This window comes from Loxodonta africana, chromosome 10 (genome assembly GCF_030014295.1).
Source record: "Loxodonta africana isolate mLoxAfr1 chromosome 10, mLoxAfr1.hap2, whole genome shotgun sequence".
In the NCBI taxonomy this organism is placed as follows: domain Eukaryota; kingdom Metazoa; phylum Chordata; class Mammalia; order Proboscidea; family Elephantidae; genus Loxodonta; species Loxodonta africana.
This window is the reverse complement of record NC_087351.1, coordinates 79426834-79446608: the sequence shown is the minus strand read 5'-3', so window position 1 is coordinate 79446608 and position 19775 is coordinate 79426834. Positions and strand designations below refer to the sequence as shown.

At 48.7% G+C, this 19775-nt stretch overlaps 1 protein-coding gene across 10 annotated transcripts in view; it reads left to right on the top strand.

Moving 5' to 3' along the window:
• TMEM229B (transmembrane protein 229B) overlaps positions 1-19775 on the top strand; it is a 64139-nt gene that overhangs the window by 27367 nt on the left and 16997 nt on the right. For 3 of the 10 annotated variants that reach the window (XR_010323179.1, XR_010323178.1, XR_010323177.1), the window contains one exon: positions 4597-4642. The gene's annotated coding sequence lies outside the window, so the exon portion shown is untranslated. Of the gene's footprint in view, positions 1-4596; positions 11832-16679; positions 16730-16948; positions 17083-19775 lie in introns of those variants that run through there. The other 7 variants (XM_023546275.2, XM_023546273.2, XM_023546270.2 and 4 more) reach the window with 6 other exon arrangements.

Genomic DNA, 19775 nt, shown 5'->3' with positions numbered 1-19775 from the left:
ATTGCAATGGTGACCCTGGAAGATTAGATGCCCTAAGAGGCTTGGGGGAGGAGGGACTGTGGCGGGTAAGTTAGGATGCAGGAACCTTTCCTTAACAAGGGTAATCTTTGAGTGGACTTTAAAGGACAGGCAAATGTGGGTAAACAGAAAGGAGAGAGAAGGGCATTCCAGGTGGGGGGAATAGTGTGAACAGAGACCTGAGCTGGGAGCATGTATGGTGTGACTGGGGGACAGCGAGATGGACCAGCCTGGATAGGGCCAAGGGTTGGTGCGGGGCATGGGATCGACTTCCTTTCGCTTTGCAAAGTAGTTCGTTCAACAAAATTTTATTGAGCACCTACTTTTTGCCAGGCATTTTAAGAAAGAACTTTCCCAACTCTGAAAGTAATACATGTTCAATGTAAGAAGTTTAGAAAAATAGAAATATTACATAGATAAAATTTTAATGACGTTACCCTTATTCTTTTATCAAAAGATAACCATTGCTAACCATGGTGTATTTCTGTCATTTCTAAAACCTTTAACTTTTTGGATAACAGCCATTTTTTTTTCTTTCATTTTGTTTCATGAATTCGGTATCTCCTCTTATTTCTTAAAAGATATTAATCATACTGTTTAAAATTACTCATTCTGTTGACTCTATTTTGTTTTCTGGCTAGAACGTCTTCGTTTTTAAATTCGGTGCCTCTTTCATGGTATCAGTGTGTCTTGGTTGTGTGCTCCTTACATTGTAGTGTGGGCCTCTCCAGTCACCTCTTTGTGAATGCTGATTCTGTGTGCCCAAGCTGGCTGCCGCGGGTTGGGGACAGGAGCAGGCATGTGCTGCTGAGGACTGTCAGGAGCTGGGCTGGGTGTCAGCAGCTGTCTGGTCCTCTGCTTTGCCTCTCTACCCCAGTGTCCAGCTCCCTGCCTGGCTTGCAGGTCCACTGCCTGGCACAAATGGGTAGAGAGATGGGGGAGAGCTGGCTTGCCTGGAAGCTTCCAATTCAGTAACCAACTACTCAGGGCCTCTCCTGTGCCTTGGATCTGTAGGTTCCAAATTTGGAGTACCCAGAGCTGCTCCACTGGCTGTGCATAGAAACTGCAGCCACACTGCTTGGGCTCATATCCTAGCCCTGGCACTTACTAGCCCTGTGAACTTGGGGAAGCTGTGTAGCCTCTTTGGGTCTGATTTGTAGAGTGAAGATAATAATAGGCTCTATCTCAAAGGATTGTTGTGAGGGTTAAATGAGATAATGTATGCCAAAGTACTTAGAACAGTGCCTGCCACATATTATGTACTGTATGCATGTTAGCTATTATTATTATTTAATGATTTTAATATTTTGGGTTGTGATTTCTCTATCAAGTTATTCCCATTTGCCTTCCATTGTCAGGGAGTCCATGTTTTCCCTGGACCACTAGTGGCATGTCTTTTTGTTTTTTGGTTCTATAATAGATTGATTCTTCCTGTAAAGTATCTCTTCTTGTCATTTCTGGGGCCTTGAGGGAGGCAGGTGTTTGCCCTTGGTCTGCTATCTTGATATAATCATGCACTTCATTCAGGTTGTTTTTCTAGGAGTATGTATGTGTGTGTTATTGTTATCTGTTCCTTATCTTATAGTTACATTAAGGCATTCTTTATCATTTGCATCACCTTAGCAGGGATCCTGGCCCAAGGCGGGGTTCACCACCTGACCTAAGTCACCTGATGTGGTCTCTGTCATGTGCAGGACTGGGAGGTGACAGTTCTCCTCCTGGCTTTCCTCAGGCTGTCTTAATGAATGTAATGGGTCCTCGTCAAAAGGAATATTAGTTATTTTCAGCAGTCAAATTACGTGGCTAATGAGAGGCTGACTGAGATAACATTCCCCTTAATTATTCTTGCCTACGTGTTGTTTGGAGCCATATTTTGAGCGTGGGCCTAGTGCTTCCTGTGTAGATGGAGCTGTCCAGCAAAAGGCTGAGTGAAGGACCAAGGTTGCTGGGGCTGAAGAAGGCAGCGGTAGTTCAGTGGTACAATTCTCACCTCCCAGATGGATTTAACTCCCACCCAATGCACCACATACACAACCACCACCCATCTGTCAGTGAAGGCTTGGGTGTTGCTATGATGCTGAGCAGGTTTCAGTGGAACTTTGAAACCAAGGTGGACTAGGCAGAAAGGCCTGGTGATCTCCTTCTGAAAATCAGCCAGTGAAAACCCAGTGGATCACAGTGGGCTGATCTGCAAGCAATAATGGGGTTGGCGCAGGACCAGGCAGCATTTTGTTCCATTTTGTATGGGGTCATCATGTGTCGGGCCGACTCAACAGCAGCTAACAACAGCAAGGTTCATGGGGGAGGCACCTGGTGTGGCCGGGGTCAGTGCCCAGCTAAGTGTATGCTGGCCTTTCCTCTGGGCCATTATTTGAAAGAAAGGAACAGTCCAGATTGGGTGGGATGTAGAGCAGACAGTGACTGCCGTGTCTCCCCCGCAGAACACTCCTCATTCCTCAGTCTTTCAGTCAATGCATCTCCCTCTTCAGACTGCTCCTGGCTAGACCCCTTGCTCTTAGAGGACCTGCACCTTGCTGTTTTCCCCATTTGACAAATGGATACTGAGTCCATACTGTGTGCCAAATGTTATCCAGTACATGGGATGCAAAGATAAGGAACTCATGGTCCAGATAGCTTTCTAAAACAAAATTTTCACCATGCCCCTCCCCCTCTTTGCCCAGGAGAAATGCCACATGAGTATGTTCTGACCCCACCAGCTTCCCAGGTTTGCCTTCTGTGCCACAGCCTTCCTATGGGTTCGATGCGGTCTCTTTCAAGAACTTGGCCTCGGTAGGCATACCAAGCCCCTGGAGGACCTGAGTAGGCTGTAAGGGATAGCTTACATGAGATTTTCTGCCATGAAAACTTATTGTCGCCTTTAGGTGGCCATTGCTGTAGGTAAATCAAGTCCTCTTTGTTCCTGTCCATGCACACCCATCTCTCATGAGCGGTCTAGAGCATCAGTAGAGACCTTGGCCCTCCTGTTTTCTAGCTGTGGCTTTAGGCGAGTCACTTAACCTCTTACCCCGCCTCTTGAGTAAATCGGGGTTAAATGCCTGCCTCATAGGCTTGTGGCGGTGGACTGATGAGATAACCTGTGCTGCCTGGCACATAGAAGGCACTCAGTAAATGGTTTAGAGTTTTTAAACACCCCAAGCAGCACTCCTGGTCTGAGTTATAGCCAGAGACCTAGGGGCTGGATTCATTCGCCAATGACTAGGGCCCTTCTCCTGGCCTCTTGAATATAAGTCACTCTTTAGACAGAGGATGGTGACTTTATGGGACAAGGGCTAAACCCTTTCCCTCCACCCCCATCTCACAGTGACAGCCTTGGATAACTCCTGGAGCCTGAGAGAGAGAGGAGGGCAAGGGTGTCTGTTCAGAAGGAAAGGATTTCCAAGCACAAGGCAGTGGAGCTCAGCTTTAACTCTGTGTGCTTGGTGGCCTTCTAGTCACTCTTGGGAAGTTCTGGAATAGTGCTGTCCAACTTTCTGTGATGATGGAAATATTCTATATCTGCACTGTCCAATATGGTAGTTATAAGCTACGTGCAGCTACTGAGCACTTGAAATGTGGCTAGTGAAGCAGAGCAACTGAATATTTAATTTTATTCACTCTTAGTTAATTTAAATTTAAATAGCCACAGGCAGCTAGTGACTATCAAATTGGATAGTGCAGTTCTGGAGTTTGTAGAAATAATATTAATTGTGCATTACCTGTTCTTAGCTATGGCTTGTCTCCAGGCCCCTAGTCTTCACATGTCCTGTTTGCAGAGGGTAATCAAGGTGTGCTAGGTTGCTGACAAGAGTCAGGCCCATCCCCTCCTCTACCAGTCAAGCAGAAGTGACAAAGTTTGGGCAGTGACAAGAAGGGAAATTTGGAGTCCCCAGAACTATAGCCATTCTGCTGTGACTAACCCACCTTGCTAGGAGTCTGCCCTTTCTTATTCTCAGTTTTCCCTTTTCTCTCCTTTGAGGGGTAGAACTACTGATTTTTGCAGCAGCCGAGGTGGGCAGGTAGTGCTCAGATACGTGATCCTGGTGTAAACCAGGTATGTTCCAGATGAGGGAAAAATCACTCATGTTAGTTGGGATTTTCTGGATTGCAAGTGACAGAAAACCCAACAAACTGGATTGAGCAAAAAGGGTTATTTACTTGGTTGGAAACTGAAAAGTGCAGGTTAGAGGTAGTACTCTGGGGCCTGGTAAAATTACTTAAATTCTTTTGATCACAAGCAGATGGAAATTCCAGGCCATTGGTCAAAAGATTTCACTTTCCCTTCATTCGTTAATAAATGCAGTTGCTAAACAACAGCTGAATAGGACCTGCACAGTTTCCAGCCCCTGCCTGCAGGGGTATTGTCAGCCGACTCATGATGTTCACTTGGCTACTGGGGCTTTGCCTTGGCCGAGCTGGCGCTGTAGGGACCACCAGGTGACTTTTGCAATAAGGGGCAGAGAGTGTCTAATCCCTTAATTACTCTCCCTGGGACAGAGGTTTGGGACTTGTGGTGACAGCCAATTATAACTTCCCTTTGATTTATCTGGGAATAAATCTCTCCCTATTTTTATAATACAGGCATACATCAAAGGAACAAGCAGGCAAGATTCCCAAATGAAAGACGTATGTATTCCTCCCTCGTTGCAAATATGTAGTCTGTCTTTTTGGAAGTAGGTTGGCATTACCTTGTTAAGAATAGCAGTCAGTAGTAAAAAAAAAAAAAATTTTTTTAGTACCAGTGTGTTATTGCTGTTTGCTCCCCATTAGAGGAAAAACTCATTACTTGGTGGTGTGAGGGGCCCTCGGATGCCATTTAGGGGGTTTCCCAAGAGTCATTCCTAATCGCTGGTTTCCATGTTCGTATTTTTTATTCTATGGATACCATTGGGACTTGGTCTCATTCTCTTTCTCTCAGACTGCTTCCTCTCTTGCTCTGTCAACCTCAGACCTACATCTTCACAGCCCAAGTGCAGTAAAAAAGAGTGCCCCTTTTCTGGTCACTCCAACAAAAGTCCCAGGAATTGCTCTGATTGGAGCATGTGCCTATCCCTGAACCAATCACTGAGCCAGGGGAATGCGATGCTCTGATTGGCCAGACCTGGGTGGCACAAATGGTTTGTGCTCACCTAGCAGTTGGTTTGAACCTATCCAGTAGCACCACAGGATAAAGACCTGGCGATCTGCTTCTGTAAAGATTGCAGTTCTACTCTGTAACACATGGGGTTGCCATGAGTAGGAATTGACTTGACAACAATGTTTTTATTTATTTATTTATTTTTGTCCCATGCTCATCCCCACAGACAGGGTATTAGTTGCATCAGAACCACACTGACTGAAGCTACTCATGCCTTCTGGCTGTTTCTCATACTTGTTAAGCTTGTTCTTGCCTCAGGGCCTTTTCACTTGCTGTTCCCTCTGCCTGGAATGCTTTTCCCAATGCTCTTAGCATAGCTTCTTCTCATTTTTCTGGTCTGTGCCTAACTGCTACCTTCTTAGAGAAACTTAAGACGTGGTCTACAGTGCCCAGGTTCTTTCTGTCCCCCACTTGCCTTCCCTTCTTCATGGCATAATATTAGAAATCAAAGCACTTATTCTTTCTCCCCCATCAGCCTGTGAACTCTGTGGGGCCGGGAGCATCATCTTGTTCACCCTTGTTCACTGCCTGGCCTTCAGCGAGTATGCAGTAAATATTTGTAAACATGCTGGTATTAAAAACAAAAAAAACAACACACTTGCTGTCGAGTCAGTTTCAACTCGTGGCAACCCCATGTATGTCAGAGTAGAACTGTGGTCCATAGAGTCTCCAATGGCTAATTTTTCGGAAGTTGATTGCCAGGTCTTTTTTCCAAGGCACTTCTGGGTGGAGTCAAACCTAGCAGTCAAGTGCGTTAACTGTTTGCACCATCCGGGGACTCCAGACTGCTAGAATATAAGCCCTCAAATAAACAAACCAGCTAATACAGGACTTCTTGGACAGGTTACCTCGTGTTGGACTAGGTTAGAGTCTAGAAGTTAGGGCACTGGATGTCACACTGTTGGGGCAGTTCAGGCTTGTCCTCTGAAAGCCTAGAAGGCTAGGCATCTTTCTGCCTCTGCTGGTGAGGCAACAAAACGGCAAGGTCCCCATTGCTCCTGAAGGTGTGGTGAGGTGGGGTAACCTGTGGGACACTCTAAGGACACGGGCAGTAATGGGGAGAACCTGGATAAATTCCTAGTCAAGTTGTTGGTGAGGTCTCATGTGATGAGGATTCTAGGGCCCCTGGCTGCTGCCTGGTGGGATCTGCATAGGGGATTATTGATGAAGGGGAGGTGAGGCAGCTCTTTACAGTAACACATGCCTGCATCTGGGACAGCAGCCAGGCAGCTAATTAGAGAGCCCAGCAGCTGTCCAGCCTTTCAGGCAGCCAGCAGCAGCTCCCCAGTGCCAGGGGGTGAGTGGGGAGGGAAGAAAAGGGGTATCGGACAAAGGACCACCCTCCAAGGGGTAGTGGTTGGGCAGTCAGGGTTTGTTCAGAGGGGCACATTGGGAGGGGCGTGTAAGGTAGAGTGGGGTAAATAGGGAGGGAGGGAGGAGAGGAAGGTGATAGGGTAAGGCAGCCTCCCGGTGAGGCAGAAGAAAGAGTGGCGAGATGTCCTTCAAGCACTGCAGTCTGATTCCAAGCCCCGAGTGAGTTGGGCACATGGTGCAATGGTGGGGCCAAATAACCAGAATGGACACCCGGCTCCTGTCTTTATCTACCTTCCCCACGCCAGTCAGGCCCCCAGAGGCCTCTGCCTTGGTTCCCAGGGGGATCTGACAAGACACAGCCTCTCACCTGGGAGGGGGTGGATTTGGAAGACCAGTTGCATTTGTAGCTGAGCATGGGCCACTCCTTCGATTGGGAAGTTGTCAGGGTCGGTCTTACTAAAGGGTAATAAAGGCAATTGTTCTAGGTCATGTGGGAAGAACTGGCGGGCTTTGAGTGAGGAGAGGGTCCCCCCAGTGGATTTTAGAAGCATCTTCTCTTTGTGAGTGTCTGGAGTGGGGATGATTTGGGGAGGGCTAAGGAAGAGAATGAAAAGGAGAAATCCTCAATGAGATGGGTGGACCACAATAGCTGCGACAATGGACTCAGACACGGGCTCGTGAAGATGGCTCAGCACTGGGCAGCGTTTTGTTCTGTTACACATAAGGTAGCGGTGAGTCGGAGCCGAATCAGTGGCAATTAACAACAACAACCAGGAAGAGAAGAATGGGAGAGAAAAAGGGGTAGCATTTGCCCTCACCCTCCCTGGCTCCTGTCTTAGGCTCTGAGGCCATGGAGGTGGGGGTGGGAGATTTGGTTTTTAGGTTTCTGTCAGAGAAGCAGACACTCAATCCTGCAAGTCCAGCTTACCCTAAATAGTTATAGGGGAGGAGAGAGAACGATGCAGAGGACATTTCCTGCCGGCAGCTGCTGGTTAAACCGCTTTGGGAAGTGAATCCTACATGCATGGAAGCTGGATGTGCCTTTTGAAATTGCACGCACACTGTAGAAATGACAGAATAGTCGTTAGTCTCTGACCTGAACCCAAGCTTGGCCCCTTGCCCATGTAGGAGCTTGCAGTGTCTCCCGGAATGCCTGGGAAGCTTTGTTCCTGCCCCAGCCCTTCTTGTGTGACATTGGACATGTCTTCTGTATTGTCCAGACTCAAGCCACCAACCCCTCTCCGTCCATGTGATGGCTCTTGGTGATGGGAAAAAGGAGAGAGGACTTTCTTCTGTCATTTGCAGAGGCAGCCCTGACCATTGTAAACCAATGTTTATGATGCTTTTTGGGAGACAGCCCTTCCCAGATGGTGGCCTAAACATTAGAGAAGAACGCCAGACATTATTATTTTTGTTAACAACGCTGGATGACTCAATCACCCAAGAATGTAACTGGACCCTTCACCTTGTTTGTCCATCCATCCATCCAACAGAAATTCCATGGCCTCTGGGAATTCATAGTGTGGTGGGGGCAACAGACACATAGGAAATAATTTTAAGATGGGCAACATGTTTCAATAGAAGGATGCTCGAAGTCCTGTGGGAATGTTGTTGTTGTGAGATGCTGTCCAGTTGATTTCAACTCAGTGACCCCATGTGACAGAGTAGAGCTTCCCCATAAGATTTTCTAGGCTGTGATTTTTATGGAAGCAGATCACCAGATCTTTCTCCCAGAGCCGTTGAGTGAGTTTTAACTGCCAGCCTTTTGGTTTGCAGCCAAGTGCTTAACCATTGCACCACAGGGGCACCTTGAGTGATGGAATAGCTGGGAAGTTGTGGGGAGGTCTCACAAAGGAGTAAGGTGTGAGGGTCTAGAAGGAGGAGTGGGAGTGGATGGGCTGCAGGGGAAGGAAGATAAGAAAGTGCCTTTTGGGTAGAGAGGACAAAGCTTGAAATGGGTGAGGGTCTCTGCTCCTTTAGGCCTCCAGGAGCATCCCAGGCATGTTGATGGAGAAACTGCATGGACAAAAGGGGCTATGTGTTTACAAAGTAAGCGACTTAAGTAATGGACTAAGTAGGTTACCCTGAGTTAAAGACACATGGGTGCAGATGTGTGCCTTCAGAATGAGATTTAGATGGCAAGCAGGGAGAAGATGCTGAGGGAAGAAGGGGTGGCCCTGGAGCCTGAGGACCAGGACTTGAATCCGCGTGGCATTGGCCAAATCTCTTAATGTCCTGAGCCTGAATGGGGTGGTAATTCCTACCTTCCCTAACTCGTAGGATTCCTAAGAGAATCATGAGGTGAGGTACATGAAAAAGCGTCAAGTCCTACCCACGTGTTAGTGTCGTACGTTGTTTTAAGGACTTTTCACACGTTCTCGTTGTGGTGGATGTTGTGTGCCATTGAGTCGATTCTGACTTATAGCGACCCTGCAGGACGCAATAGAGCTGCCCTATAGTGTTTCCTAGGCTGTAATCTTTATGGGAGCAGATCACCAGGTCTTTTCTCTTGTGGAGCTGCTGGTAGATTTGAATCACCAACATTTTGGTTAGCAGCCTAGCACTTAACCATTGCATCACCAGGGCTCCTTTTACACATTCATACACCCCTAAAGCTTAGGTCCAGCTTCAGGCCATGTAGGCTACAAAGGAGCCTCATGTTCCCTGTAGCCTGGGACCTGCGCTTGGGGGCAGCTTGCACACTTGGAGGCAGAGGTGGGAGTGGGCTGGGGTGGGCCCGAACCCTTGCCACACCATCACCTCCTGGTCTAGCTCCTGCCAGCTCTGTGGGGGGAAAACCTGCAGACCAGGAAGCTCCCAGGAAGGAGCCTATTCTAACAGCTGCGGCTTCAACTGCCAGGGCGGCACCCCAGCCAGCAATAGGCTTCCAGGGGTGACTGCAGGCCGAGCTAGCAGGATGTGGTCTTTGGTTTCCGTTTCCGTTTTGGTTTTGCCTTGTGCTATTGATGCAGCCTGTCTAGGGCTCAGGAAAAGGAAAGTACCCGTGGGTGGGATTCATTCGCCAGGCACAGGGTCGAGGTGATGCTGGTGGAGTTAATGCCCTTTCCTCGAGGTGACAGGTACATGCCAGTGTGACCACTGCCCATCATCAGGCAGGCTGGGTCCGAGGCAGGGCTGCTGCCTGATCCTGTGGGGGGCGGGCTGTGTGCAGAGGGAGGAAGCTGTACAGGTCAGGGCGGAGTGATGGCTCCTGTTTGTGGAGGAGCTGGGGAGGGCCAGAGACAAGGCAGAGCACAGCGCCCAGTGCACATCACACCCTCTGCCCTTCTGTGCTTTAGAGCAGGGGCCCCAGGAGAGACCCCGGGCGTGCAAACAGTTCTCAGAGCCTGGGTCTGCCTCATGCCTCTCACAAGCACGAATGCACACAGTGAGTTTCAGGTCCTCCCTCTGCTGCTCTTTCACTTCTCCACAGCTCTCTTGGTGCCTCACAAGCTGCTCCTGCTCCGAGTGCCTAGTGGGGAGAGGAAGGAAGGTAGAGGTGGATGTGGCACCTCTGTGCTTCATACTGCTTGGCCGTCCACAGTGGGGAGGTGCCAGCTTCCACCACCAGCCACAGACTGTCCTCAGCAGCAGAGCGGCCCGTCTGTCCTTCTGCAGGCCCATATTGGGCCTGTGGGGCTCTGGTGGTGCAGTGGTTAAGAGCTAGGGTGCTAACCAAAGGGTCAGCAGTTCGAATCCACAAGCCGCTCCTTGGAAACCCCATGGGGCAATTCTACTCTGTCCTATAGGGTAGCTATGAGTTGGAATTGACTCGATGGCAGTAGGGTTTTTGGGTTTTTTTTTGTTTTGTTTTGTTTTGTTTTGTTTACCGGTACTGGGCCTGATCCTTGTCCTTAGCCCCATGCAGATCATGCTGTATCCAAGGGGTTTTCCAGGAAGCTTCAGGACCTTCATATTAAAACAAAAAATGTTGAAATCTCCATCGATGGTAGTCTTAGAGATATTGTTAAAAATATATGATGGAAAAATTTGGGAATGGGTAAGGGTGATGTTTGAACAACATGATGAATATAAGCTACCTGTTATGGATTGAATTGTGTCCCCAAAAGTATATGTTGTAAATCCTAACCTCTATGCCTGTGGTTATAATCCCATTTGGGAATGGGTTGTCTTGGTTATGTTAATGAGGCAGGATTAGTGTAGGGTGTTATCTTGAGTCAATCTCTTTTGAGATACAAAAGAGATTAAACACAAACTAGGAAGCAGAGATGGGGGAAGAAAGATGCCAAGCCACATGAAGATCACCCAGGAGCAGAAGTTCAGAGGAGACAAGGACCTTCCCCCAGAGCCGACAGAGAAAAAGCCTTACCCTAGAGCCAGTACCCTGAATTCGCTCTTCAAGTCTCCTAAACTGTGAGAAAATAAATTTCTGTTTGTTAAAGCCACTCACTTGTGGTATTTCTGTTATAGCAGCACTAGGTAACTAAGACAATAAGTTAATGTCACTGAACTGTACATGTGAAGAATGTTGAAATGGCAAATGTCTTGTTACACATATCTGTACCTCAATAAAAGAGAACTATATAAGTGGCAATGGGAGTTGTAATGTAAGATTTATATATACTACAAGCGTCTCAACAACAATAATAATAATAGTAATAAAATAAAATAAGCAGATATTAGGGTGGTGGGGCTGGGAGTAGAGGGTCTTAGTATGTGTTTTATTTGCTTGCTTGTTTTTCTGCATGTGGTCGTGCCTGACTTCCGAAATGATAAAACAAATGTCATATGTTCTCTGTTTTCTATGAGGCCCTTGACCGCCCTTGAGAACAGATGTACCCACTACAGGGTGAAGGTGAGAGTAATTTGAAGCTAAATGAGAATGGAGCTGGCTTATGAAATAATATACCCTCTCAGATTTACAAGCGTGTACCCTTCGTGGTGCAAGAACCCCTCAGGCCTAATCCCACTTGTGAAATGCCCAGGAACCCTCACAGGGCTCTCTCATTTGGGTAAACCAGACCTGAGCAAACAGGACCATAGAGAGGAGGTGGCAGCTTCCAGGAAAAGGGCCCAGTGGCCTGGGAAGGATGAGTGTGTGGTGTGGAGCCCAGAACCTGGGGCCCTTGATGTGTTTGTCTTGGGATTGCTTCTCTGGCGGGCTTGATAGCTCTGAGCTGGGGGTAGTTTTGGCTAATGAAGGCCTCCTCTTTTATTCCCAGGAACACATAGGAGCCACCTGCCTACCAGCCAAGGATCAGCTGAGCCCTGGGGCTGATGCTTGCCTACACTGCTGAGAATGGCACTGGGGCCCGGTCTCACACCAGGACAAAGGTCAACCCGGGACACTCCTGGACAGTGATCCTGATGTCTCTTCTGAGCTGCACATTCAAGGGTTTGATAAGTAAGTACGTTACAGTCACCCAGGGGATCTCCAGTGGCTGGTACCTTGTTTAGCATGGGCTTGGGTCTGGAAGTTCTAGTTCTGAGCTTCCTTCCCATCCACAGGGCTACAGTTCTGGAATGGGAGGGGGCTGTCCAGCAGTCTCAGGCCATGTCATATGCAGGAGCCATCTTACAGCTGAGATGGTCTCCAGAAAGTGGGCCAGACCCAGACTAGCCGAGAGGAGTGAACTGAGACACCCAGCACATGGGAGACAGCATCCTCCCAAACTCCCTTTCTTACCAGTAGGCTCATGGCTACTCTGGGCCTCTGTGCTGTGGGAACTGTACCTCACCTGGCATTCCAGACTCTCCCCAGATGGCACGAGTGGTTCATGCCCAGACACCTTGGGCAGAACATCCTAGGCACTGGGAAGTGAGAGGATTTGTAGAGTCTTACTTGGGCAGAGCAAAAGGTTAAGTGCTTAGCTGCTAATCAGAAAGTTGGTGGTTCGAACCCACTCAGAGGAGCCATAGAAGAAAGGTCTGGTGATCCACTTCTGAAAAGTCACAGCCACGGAAACCCTATGGGGCAATTCCACTGATGCACATGGGGTTGCCCTGCGTTGGAGTTGGCTCTACAGCGAGTGGTAGCTGGTAGCTGCCGTAAAAGTGCCCGCTGCGGGGTCGGGAGGAGCAAGTCCTCTGTTGGTTTCGCCACGTTTCAGCAGTGTCTCCTCCTTAGCCAAGACAAGCTCCATCCAGGTTGGGAGGCCTTGCCTGTCCTCACCTGGCCTTTCTGTCTAGCCTCAGCCTCTGGTTTTCCCTTGATGATGCTTTAAAAGCTGGCAACTGGCTGCTTTGCCAAGCCCCAGAGACCTGTCTGGCCCGAAGGCTGTTAGGTCTGTGTAGGCGCAGACAGTCCGGTGTGGGATCAGGGACCAGTAGGAAGGAAGGGGGCTTCCCCTGAGGCAGGGCAGGAGGAACTAGGGTTTTGCGATCCTGACTGGACGCACTTTGAGGAGCTGTGGGCTGGTCCACAGGAGTCCTGAGCCTTCGAATAGTAACCAGATATTTCTCAGCTTTAGGGCAAAGGGCCAAAATCTGCTTTCCACTCAGCCTGGGCTTAAAAAATGCTTGTTTTTGGAGGGTCTTTCAGAAATGTGGTCTTGAGTTGGTTTGTAGCCAGGATGGTATGAGTGAGCTTGGACTATGGGGGTGAGGTGGGGGGTAGAGAGATGGTCGTGGAGGCCTCTGTGGGAATGCAGTGACTCAGGCAGGGACCTATTCCCCATATAACACAGAGCTCCCCAGAGCAATCTACATCATCAGCCTTAAGACCGTCGTACCCTTCCATCCAGTGATTCTTCTCCTGGACTTATCCATTAACTCTTTCCTTAGGAAATAGTCTCAGTGAAGAAAAAGGCTGAATTCTTTCGTTGCAGGCATATTAGCTGTTTCTTGTGTTGTCATTTGTAATATTGGAAATGGGAAAATAATTATTGTTCCTTTGTTGAACAAGGAGCCCTGGTGGTACAGTGATTAAGTGCTCAGCTGCTAACCAAAAGGTCGACGGTTCAAACCCACCAGCCACCCCGCAGGAGAAAGACAAGGCTGCTTCTGTAAAGATTACAGGCTTGGAAACCCTATGGGGCAGTTCTACTCTGCCTATAGAGTCGCTATGTGTAGGAATTGACTCGACGGCAATGGGTACCTTGTTGAACATCTAGGTAAAGTAAATGACAGTTTTTCATTTGATGGAATATTACATAGCCATGAAAACAGTGAGCACATGGGCTGTATAACCACTTGGAAAATGGTTATGATATTGTAAATGGCAATGTCAGGTTATAGAATAAGTACATTATGATAACTTATAAAATATAATTATGAGAAAGGATTATGAGGGGGAAATGATAATTGGTGAAATTATGAATTTTTTTCTTTCTATAATGCATAGGTTTGCTTCTTTTGAAATCATATTTAACCTGGACAATAACAAAATACATTATTGATAGTGACTTTCTCTAAGATGTGAGATCATGGGTGGCTTTTCCTTTCTAAGGCATTCACTTCTGTAAGTTTAAATTTCAGCTGTGAGTATATGTTACTTTTGTAATCAGAAAAAAACTAACAGATTTAAAATACTAAAATTAAAAGAAGCTATACTTCCCAAGACAGGGGAGAGGAAGAGAGCTTGAGCCAGCTAGCTGTTTACACCTGCCCTCACCAGTGTCTAAGGACCTGGGTCAGTTTGGGTCAGCCATTCATTCCACAGGTATTATTAGGTATTATTGCCAGGCACTGTTCTAGGCACTGGTGACCCAACAGAGAATACGACACAGTCCCTGCCCTCGTGGACCTTTCATTCTAATGGGGGGAGACAAATGATAAACAAGTAGCAAGATGTCAGAGTGATAAATGCTGTGAAGACAGTAAAAGGGGATGATATCAGTGACAGGGAGGCTATTTTGGATTGGGAGATCAGAGAAGGCCTCTGAGGGATGACAGCTGAGCTGAGAGCTGAATGACAACAGGGAGACAGCCATGTGAAGGTATGGGAAGAACATTCCTGGCAGTGTAGGATGCCTGGGCTGTGGGCCCCACCTCCAGGGTGACCTTTGCTTCTTGAGCCCTAGTGGACCTCTGTTCCAGGGCTGGCTCCATTCCCCAAGTCAGCTTGCCCCTCTGGCCTTCCTAGCTGGGCTTTGCTTAGTATCCAAGACCCCTGAAAATTCCCCCCCACCTGCCACCATGTGTGGAAGGATTCTGACACTCTGGCTGCTGCTGCTTTGGGCAGATGGCTCCTCTGGGCAGCCTGCATGCTGGTCACTGCTCTTGGCTGGCATTTCTGCTGGGCTGGGCCATCTGAGATTCCCAACAGCTCTGAAAGTGGGCTGGCGGTCAGGGAGGCCCTGGGAAATGTGTGGTGGGGGGTCTTTTTTTTAAAAAATTTGTATTTTAGATGAAGGTTTACAGAACAAATTAGTTTCTCATCGAACAATTAATACACATGTTGTTTTGTGCATTGGTTTCCACCCCCACGACATGTCAACACTCTCCCCTTCTCGACCTTGGGTTCCCCATAACCAGCTTTCCTGTCCCCTCCTGCCTTCCTGTCCCCAAGCCTGGGCTGGTGTGCCCATTTAGTCTTGTTTTGTTTTATGGGCCTGTCTAATTTTTGGCTGAAGGGTGAGCCTCAGGAGTGACTTCACTACTGAATTAAAAGGGTGTCCAGGGGCCATACTCTCGGGGCTTCTGCAGTCTCTGTCAGACCAGTAAGTCCGGTCTTTTTTATGTGTGTATGAGTCAGAATGGTGAGGGGCCTTTGAATGGCACCTGCCTTGAGGCCCCATGGGGGCGGTTGCTGCCCTGGTCTTGTGAGGTCAGCTTTAACCTTGGAGGATCTTCATGTGGTTCTGCCTCAATGTGGCCAGAGAAATGGGCTGGGTGCCTTCAGTAGCTCCGACACCCAGCTCTGAGCTTCACTGATGATCCACCTGGAAACGCATGCTTTTCTCCTCACCTCCTGTCTCTCTCCATGCATCTTCCCAGCCTCCCAGAAGCAGAAACTCAGAAATCAGTAGTGCCCTCTGAGGAGCCTGCAGTCAGCCTCAGGGGCAGTGTGGTATGCTGATTGGGAGCGAAGGCTCTGGAGCCAGGCTTACTGGGTTTGAATCCCAGCCCTGCCTTTTAAAGCTGCAAAATTTAGGCAATTATTTAGCCTCTCTCTGCCTCACTTTCCCTATCTGTAAAGCAGACCCAAGGATTATCTGCGTTAACATATGTGAAGTGCTGAGAAGACCTCTTATTGTGACTTGGGAGCTGGAGGGAGGACCCATCAAGACCTACCGAGTCACTGATCCCAGGGGGCTTTCCTTGGAGATGTCCACAGCAAGAGAGGGTGAACTCTGGCATCTGAGCCAGACAGTGGCCACAGGGGTTTCCCTCTACTTGTTTCCCCTCGGCCCTGAATCGAGCCCATGTTTCCCTCCCCCTGAACTTGGTAACTGCAAGGGAAGCTCAGAAGTTTCAGACCTTGCATCTTGCACCCAGAGGTAAGAACAATTGCCCTCTCCTTGTTAACTCCATTCCCCTCCCATCCAGGGGACTGGACTCAGGGTCTCTGAAGCTGTTCCCCCACTGCCTTTTTCTCAAAGGCCCCCTAGGAGGGCCTTGTCTCCCCAGAGCATAGGATGTAGTGATTGTGGTGCCTAGGGATGGGAGTGAAACATGGAAAGTGAATAGGTTGAGAGAGGAAGGCCTGGCTACATGGAAGGGGAATCCCGATTTTCTAGCAAGGGGGTCCCCTGTTTGGACAAAAATTCACAGAGTCATTATTTTGTGGCACCTTCACTTCCTGGAATGACATGTGAGTTTCTGGCAAAGCCAAGGGCAATCCTTCCCTCTTGTTTGGCCTCCAGCCTGTCTTTGACTTCTCTGATGGTCTCTTCACCCTTCCCCCTCTGCTCTCTCTAACCTTGGCCTCCCTCAGCCAACTCTGAGAGCATCACCATCACAGGAGATGCTTCTAGGGAGCTCCTTTCCCCATCACCGGTCCTCTTGGAGAGGCAGTTACCTGGCCTGACAAGTCACCTGAGTTCTGGCCCTTTGCTGGGACTGTGTGTTCCTGGCCCTTTTGTCAACAAGCAGGAGGGCTCTTATATTTGAATGTTATTTCCCAAAATTCTGCTTGTGAAACCATCCACTGCTCTCCAAACCCTTTTCTTCTGCTTCCAGTCTTGCCTGCACTCTCCTCTTTACTCCACCCTGAACGTTCCTCCCTGGGCTCCTCCCTCTTCATGCCACAGTCCTCAAGATGGTTGTGTTTGTCACCAGGAGGAGGCCAACGTCCTGTGAGCTCCTGGCTCTTCCGCTGCTGGCTTTCCCAGGGCTCTGGTCCCAGGGTCATGGAAGGAGGTATGGGAAGGGTCCTGGGCAAAGGGGTCAGGTGGGGGGAATGCCTGGGCAGGGACTAGGGTATGTCAGGCCCAGCAGAGGGTGGGGGGACCTGCTCCAGCTCAAAGTGTAAGCATGGCTCCTGTGATTAGAATTGAGTTTGGGGAATGGAGTTCTGAAAACCCAGCAAGCCAGTGTTGCATCTCTAATCTCAGCATCTCTCCCACCAGTGTGAGCTGGCATCCCCACTGAGGACACTGGCTCCTATTCCTCTCCCTGTTCTTCACCCCACCCTCTGCCCCCACCCAGGTCTTTCCGTTTCCTCCGTTCGTCTTGCCTGGACCACTCCTCGGACGCGTTCTGACCTTGCTTAGGTATGTTTCCTCTTTACCTACCTGAGTTTTTCCTGCTGCCTAGAAACGGAATCCAGGCCTCAGGCTCACCCTGTTCCCAGTAGCTCATGGATTCATTCCTTTCTCCCTTGGCAGCTCCTCGTTTAATCTCTCTTCTGCTAATAGGGTTTTGTAGTCCAGCTCTTCCAAGTCACCATCTCCAGAGAGACTGGGGCCTCTGAACTATTACTGACTGGGAGGCCAAAGACGAGATCAGAGGCAAAGTGAGCAGTGTTTCTAAATCCACAGCAAGCTGGGGAGCTGATGAGGGTGATGAAATCCACTCACCATGGCCCCGGCAGCTGCGGATCAGCACCTCTGACTGGGAAACCCCTCTCCCCAATTCTATGGGCTGGGAGGAGCTGGGAATGAGGGTGCAAGATGGGGGAATAGACCAAAGCTCACAGGGCCTGAATCAGGGCAAGCTGCAGAGTGACCTTTAGATCATCACCCGTGTGGCCCCCTGCTTGCCCCAGGGCCATTGGCTGCTTCCTGGTGGGTTTCCCTGGAGCCTGTTCTCTCCTTACCTCAATGGGTTAACAACCAAGCAAGAGACTGCCATGAACACTCACCCTTTCATTCAACCCTGTTTTCAAGCCTGACCCTTAGAAGCCTGGCTCTGAGATCCCTCCCCTTTAATTAAACCCTCCTCAGCCTCATGGAAGCTGGGAGCTCCCGCTCCCTCTCCTCAGCTGGGTTTTCTTTTTCCCACAGGCTGTATGTGGGATTATTGTTTTCGCAGCCAGGTTGCTGCTGTGAGTGAGGTGAAGACCTAACCTGCTTGGCAAGGGAGGCTGCCCGGTGGCTGGTGAGGGTAGAGCAGAGGGACCCTGCCTCAGGTAGGAGATGGCAGACAAAGAGAGAGGGGCTCTCCAGGAAGCCTGGCACCAGGCCAAAAATGATAGCTACTATCTCTTGAGCTCTTGCTGTATTCTAATTTGTGTGTATGTATTAGCTCATTCATCCTCACAATAACCCTCAGGTAGTTACTCTTATTACCCTATTATCCTTATTGTTATCCCGTTCTCCTTATTATTAAACTGAGGCACAGAGAGGTCAGGTAAGAGCATCAGCTGGGACTCAGACCCAGGCAGTTGATGTATGGAGCCCCTGTGCTTAGCCACCACACCATACCTGTGAGTCATGGTTTGTTGTTGGGGGTGGCTCAGAAAGTAGCAATCAGGGCTTCCAACTGATTGGTTTAGGTTCGAACCCCAGCTGGGAATTTGCATGTCTAACAAGTTCCCAGGTGATGCTAATGCTGCTGGTTAGGGACCGATTTTGAGAACCACTAGTAGAGCAGTGGTTCTCACAATTTATTATACATAAGAATCACCTGGGGATCTTTTTCAAACGTAGAGTCTGATTCAGTATATCTGGGGTGGGAGTGAAATTCTCAGCAGGCATGGGAACAGGAATGAACGGTTCAAAGCCCTGGGAGGAACTGGCTTTTATTTTACATGATTTCAGGTTTCCTCAGGTTCACTTGTCCAGCAAATTTATAGAGCATCTTCTATGTACAAGGTACAAACATGATTAATGCATATTTATTCAACAAAAGTTTTCAAGATAGAAATTTATTTTTATAAAATTGTACATGCTCGTTAGAAAAATTTTAGGGCTTACAGAAAAGGATAAAGAAGGAAAAATCACCTGTGATGTTACCATCCAGTAATAATAAATGATAGTTGACTTAAGCTGCTGAGTTTTGGGATGATTTGTTATGTAGCAAATAGCTAATTGATTAAGAAATGTCTTCATGTTTGTACTGAATGCTTGCTGTGTACTGGGCACTATTCTAGGTACTGGGATACTGCCAGATAGACATGATCCTTACTGTCGAGGAGTTTACGTTAGATATTCATATGGTAGAAGAACCTCAAATAACTCCAGGGATTTTGGCTTCTAACTGGGTGCATGGTGGTGCCATTAACCAGGATGGGGGCATAGGAGGAAAGCAGATACAGTTGGCCCTCTGTATCCACGAGTTTACATCCACAGATTCAACCAACTGCTGACTGAAAACATTGGGGGTCGGGTGGGGGGCAAAACTCAAGGGCCTAGGGGTAAGGCGGAGGCCAGCGCAAGCCAAGGTAGGGTTTCCTGAGGAAAGGTATGTGGCTGTGAAGGAAGAAGTTCCCAGGGAGACAGAGGCAGCCGCACCCTGACACAGTTTGGACAAGTGAGGACACTAGGAACGGGGTCAGGAATTTACTCTTGGTGATTCTTGGCCTGACCTGGCCTGACTGGACATGCGGCAGAAGTCTTGGGTCCACACCGAGAGAACAAAGTTGGTGGGCCCAGGACCTAGCACCCTCTGCACCACGTATGTGCAGCATCCATAGTAACCCAGGCCCTCCTACCTGAAGGACCCCAGGCTCTGAGGGCAGCCTGCGGCGGGAAACCCGAATGTGGCTGTCCTTCAAAGTGCCTCCTTGGATCCCGCATGTCACGCATCCACACTAACCTGGCCCGATCATAACTATTCCACTTCAATCGAAACACTGTTCCTTCCTGTGCTATGCAAATAATAATAATAATACGCCATTTTATGTAAGGGACTTGAGCATCTGCAGATTTGGGTATCATGGAACCAATCCCTGTGGATTCTTTGGAAAGGTGTTTAAGGTGCCAGTGGGACATTTAGGTGGAGTGTCCAGGAAGGAGTAGGACAT